The sequence below is a fragment of the Myotis nattereri genome (genome assembly GCF_964212035.1).
Source record: "Myotis nattereri genome assembly, chromosome: 3".
Taxonomy (NCBI): Eukaryota; Metazoa; Chordata; class Mammalia; order Chiroptera; family Vespertilionidae; genus Myotis; species Myotis nattereri.
In genome coordinates, this window is record NC_138077.1 from 72,098,307 (window position 1) to 72,104,306 (window position 6,000).

The following is a 6,000-nucleotide window of genomic DNA, read 5'->3' on the forward strand; positions in this document are numbered from 1 at the left end:
ATTTAATGACACTGCATTTAGTTGACAGAAGGAACAAAGTGTTCTTTATCCACACTGCATGGCTATGAGGTCGCTTCTAAGTTATTATCTCTGTTTTGCATTCAAGTTCGAAGACTTCTGACAATAAGAGAAATGAGACAGAGACAAATTACCTAACCTGATCAATATTTCACAGAATATACCAGTGAAGAAGGAACTTAAACCCAGGGCTGGACTCTTCATACTCAACACAGGTTTTGAGTAACTTGACGGTTCCTTCAAAATGACAAACTTTGGGGACCAGAGGCAGATGAAGTAAAAACCAGAAAAAAGAAAAGAAAAGAAAAACTCTCTTAGGATTTCACTGTGCTCTTTTTTGAAGAAGAGGAAAAAAAATCAACACAAGTTGCTATATTTAATTGCTGAGTGAAATGTTGTGAATTATTTGCTAGTATATTTATGTTATGAAAAATATAAAAGACCAGCTCATCCCCCACCCCTGCCCCCTACCCAGCCATAGGAAAACATTCTTTATTTCTTTATGGTCGTAGGATTTTTTTGGTTGAATTATGCTGAGTTCAGCAGAATTATTTAGAGCTACAGTTTCAAACCTTTTAGATCACTCATTGCTATCAGTAAAATGTTTGAGCGTGCACCTAAATATATGTATAAAATATACCACTGTATTCATGTATTTTTATTATGACAAAGCAAACACTCACAAAAACGAAATGAAAAAGCATGAGATACAAAGAAATTAAGAGTTTAAACCTTTTCTTCCCAGAGTCCTATGTTACAGCCTTAGCACAGGCCACAGGGTTTTGCATTCAAGTTTGGAGACTTCTGACAGTGAGAGGTGATAACTGGCCAGGGATGATGCAAGAGAGCATAAAGTGCTTAGAAAAAGCTATTGGAAAACTAGTGGGTTAATGGGGCCTTTAGATTAAAAGAATGACACATTAAAACACACACACACACACACATTATATATCAGTGGCATGTTAGGCATCATGTGGCAGTACGAGCAATCATTTAATATTTGTTTGCAAATCACTTATTGGGAAGGATCTATGTGTTGGGCACTTGTGCATGCCAGATTCTGGAAAAGGAAATTTGCCTGCTCCTAGAAGTGATGGAATAGAATAGAATGCCAGTCTCATGTGTGATAGACAGGGCCTCACAACTAAGTAAGGAAAAGAGGCTTAGAAATAAATGTAATATAGTACTTTACCATTTAGAAAATATTTTTGGATTTTAACTATCTCATTTAAGAATAAACATCAAGACACTTTAAGTGCCAGTGATGCTCAAAAATTAAAAATATGTTCAGGAAAAAATCGTAGCTTTCATAAAGTTTATTCAATTTTTGTAATGTAACTTTATGAAGATAAAAACAACCATTACAGGTAAAAGGCTTTTAAAAGGGTCTACGATCTTCCTTTCTTGTTTTCACATTTGATGATACAGGTTAAGTTCAGATGGTTAGCATAATCTTCCTTCTCACGGCCTCGATTTTTCATTTTCTTAATTTTATTTACGAGTTTTCTGTTGTAAACCACATGAAATAATTTTTGGAAAGTAAATTTAAATATGTGTAAATGTGTATGTATAAGTGCATATGTTGTTTATGTAGGTCTACAAATAAGATTGTGTTACTTTATTCATATATTACTTTTTTATACTAATTCCAATCCTGATGTCACTACTTCCTAAATGTAAACTTGGAAAAATTCCTTAATCACTCTAAGACTGTTTCCTGGTTTATAACATGGGAATAATAAGAGTATCCATAAATAAAATAATCTATGTAAAATGTTTAAGCCAGGACATACTAAATATTCAATAAATATTATTTTAATGTGTCTTCCCACATACAAGCCAGTGACAGCTGTTTTACAGAAAGTTATAAGACTTAACCCTCTTATCAAATGGAGTTTATGAAACCTGTTGCAATTTACTTCCAGTGTTGACAATTTCCTTTTAGCCTACATTCAACTAACTTCAGCATAAAAAGGAGTTAAGCCTGATCCCAGGAAAAAGCAAACATCTTATTGGGTGGCCATTATTAAACACCTAAAAAGGCATACTTGTAATAAATCACTCTTTGAAACAAGCCTTGTTTTGTGCATTGAAACTCTAGATAGTTGCACTGATGAGGGTCTGCCTTGCATAAGTTTTTGGCTTGTACTTGACCTTGCTGAGCTTACTTTTTTTTTCTCTGTAAGAGAAATTAATAACAACAACAAAAAAAATACCTCTCTTCTCAAGGCCAATGCAAAGAGACTAAAAATTGAAACTCAGACAATTGGACCAGTTCTCAACACCAATGCAAAAATTTGTAATCTCAAAGAAAACCAGCTTCTACTGGATCCCAGCAGAGCTAGGGATTCATACCTTGCTTTCTTAGAGTGACATTGGGCAAAGCTTCTCATAATTCCCACTCTCTTGTGATCTTCTGTAGCAGTTTATCTGTGTTATTCTTAAGGCATTAAAATACCTGGCCTTGTATTACAATATCTGTTGTGTATTGATAGAGATCTCTATTTGATGGCAAACACCTTGAAGAAAAATTATGATGTTCCATTAATCATTTTGTTATTCGACCGTGGCTAGCACAATAATTTGCGCATTACCTAACATGTAACAGTTAACTCAACAAAGATTTATAAAAACAAATGAACAAAACAAGTAATCGAAAAGACTATAAATGCTAAGACGGACCAGAGGAAATCTACAGAGAGAAGCGCCAGAGAAAGTTAGGGATCCCAGGTATGGGGAATAGAACTTACATTAGTCATCATAGACTACACCTTTCTTTTGTTTCAGTTTTCCAAATCACATGTAAGATAGCCTAACATACTCACAAATATGTCCACATGAGGTAGGAGAGGCAAATAGAGGGACCTTCTTTTTAAAGATGAAAAAAAGAAGCAGGGAAAGGCTAACTGATTCCCTCGATATCGTACTGCTAGTAGCAAAGCTGGGTTAGTACTAAAGTGCTAGCTACCTAGTTCTGCAGGCTAGCTGCCTTTGGAGGTAGGAGGAATAACCAAGGAGTCATTTAAGGATCATATCATAAAAATAGGTCTCTGAGTGGACGATGGTTTTACACTAATGGATTTGAAAATAAAGTCAGTAAGTACTAGCATTAGAGGGTCCTTCTAGCCACTTTCTCATTAGAAGCTTCAACAACATCCCCAACAAGGACACGGTGAGCTCCTGGAAACTCTCTTCTTCCCAAATCTGTTTTGTCTTCTGATGGTTTTGCATAGTAGAGTTCTTCCTGGGATTTAACATAATTTCTTTCCTCTTGTGTTAGTCATCGCTCCTTTTTCTATTTCCTTGTTACCACACAGAACAATCTAAATCCCTTTTCCCTGTGACACTTGAAATATGTGAAGATAGCGCTCATGACCACCGCCTGCCTTGAGTTGTATCTTTTCCAGGCAAATAGTCCCGATTCCTTAAAACATTCTTCGTAGGGCACCATTCTCTATTCTTAGTCTTCTCTTAAACTTTGCCTATTATCTTTGTTTGTATGCTCCTTCAAGTGGCATATCCAGAGCAGGTGGGGGCTGAGGCTATGTGCAATACAGCATGACCAAGGCTCCCTGTCTTTGAAACAAAGTTTCTATTACTGCAGCCCAGATGGAACACTCTGCTGACCAATATTGTTATTCTCCAAAAAATGTTTTTAAATGTGTGCTGTTAAACAACTTATTTTATCCCCCCAAAATGTGTACATACTTTAACAGCTGATAGCTCAATTTTGAAAATTAAATGTATTTTAATAAACATTGCCTTTATAATTATTCAAAATTTGTGTATGTATTTTGGGATGCTCTATATAACCTATTTTGGGAAACTGAGGCATATACTTTAATGACCCAGGTCTTGCACAGTGGTTAAGATCCAAGACTTTAGAGTTATAACAACACTAGTGTCCTGGTGCACGGATTTGTGCACATAGAAAGGAAATTAATTAAAAGTAATATTTTAATATTGCTATTTGCCCTTTCTCTATAATAGAAGTGTCAACCAAATTCACAATCGACAATGACAGATCGAAACACACGAGTGCAATTGGCACCAGCGAGAGCTTTATATGTATCTCACATGTGCGAGTCAACAAATGGTGCGAAGCAACATTTGCTTCATTAGACCTGCTTTCTGATTTAGTTAAACTTTTTCCAGCCCAGTGAAGCACCCCAACTTCTCTTTCAGGTAATTGTCAGCAACACAGTAGTAAATATCAACATGAAGCAGATTGTTATTGTAGATCATGCAGGGAGAATAAAGGATAAAATATTTAACTGCAACAGTGTTTGACTATATTCTGCCCAGTGAGAAAACCTGAAGTCATTTTCAAGGTCCACCATTTCTTACTTCTTTTCAGTCGAGTCAAGTTTGAAAACTTTCTAAATCTCCATTTTCCGGCTAATGAAAAGAAAATAAGATTCCACCGAGTCTCCTATCTACCTACTCCAGGAGTTCTGTGAGGATCAAATGAGATGAGGCATGTGAAAACGTTCACAAACATTTGGTTAAACTGTAAAATGTTTGCACCTGGCTATAAAGCAAGCCAGGTTCCTAGGCTGAAGAAACTCTAAGGAGGCTAGTCGCTAGGGAGAGGAAGCTGGTCGTTTCTATGGGACATCAATACCTGGCACCCACAGTGACTGTTTCAGGGCTTGGCTGGGCTGTGGGCGACATTTTGTGCTATGGGATCTTGGCAGCGTTGGCTGCGATTTGGTGGGCTGTCACTCTAGGGTGGTGGTGGGGCCTGTGTCCCACTTGGGGGAAGCCAAGTGTTGGTTTGTCAGTGCCAGGTTCGTGGTGCCATTTATTTTTAAATGGCCAGTGCGTGTCATGGCAGCTCCTGCGTTGAGTGTCTGCCCCCTGGTGGTCAGTGTATGTCATAGCTACTGGTCAGACGGACGGACACTTAACCTTTTATATATACAGATGGGTTACTTAGCCCCAGCACTAACTTTGTGGACTTGGACATACTACGTAACCTCTCTTTGCTTCAGTTCTTCATGTATAAAAGGGATGGGAATATATACCTCGTAAGTTTATTTTAGAAATTAAACAAAATAATATATGTAAAATATTTAAAACAGAGCTTGTCATATAATAGCACCCAAAAAATGGTCAAGTTTTTTTTTCTTTAGCTGATGAGGCTCAGCTCAGAATTCCATTTTGTCACATCTTTTTATATGCTGATTATTTCATTCAGCATATTTCTATTGATTTTACCATCTTTGGTTCATTCACACATTTGATGCCTTCCTTACATTTTTTTTCAAGTCATTTTTAAAAGCATAGACTAAGGCAAAACCTAGAGTACCTACCTCCCAGTGGGTTAGCATTGATCGTTAATCAGCACTCCCAGGGCCGCAGTTGTTGCATCTGCAATAGAGCCACCTAATATCACTTAAATGGAATATAATATTGTGATCATGTAGGAGCTTTATTACAACTTAATGTATTATTATATTGCCTCATATTTCTTTATAAGAAATTAAACATTGCATATACAATTGAAGTCCCCTCCCCTGGTCCAATACCTCTCTAGTTCTCTCTAGAAGTGACCATTATTTTGTCATTTCACTCTCATGCTATCCATATCCTTTGCAGTCCACTCATTAAAATACTTGGTGTGACTTAGTCAAAAGGCTTCGTGAAATTTTCATTCATTAATGTTATCAGAAAGGAGTCCTTTTGTGGGTGGGGTATACTAACTCTGGTTAATTAAAACAAAAACAGGAAATTATGGAAGGATATGGGAAAGCTCTTAGAATAAAAGAAAAGCTAGAGAACCAGATCTCAGAAAGCCCAGGGACACTGTCAACTCCAGGGACTGAGACCACTTGAGATGAGAATATCTTCATTATGATGAATTTGCTCAAACTCTTTTCCTTCCTTCCTTTCTTTATGCCACTAAAGAGAGTGCAATGGAAGACTCCAATTGTGTTTACCCAAGTTTTATGCTTACACTTTGCCCAGAGGAGGAGAGGA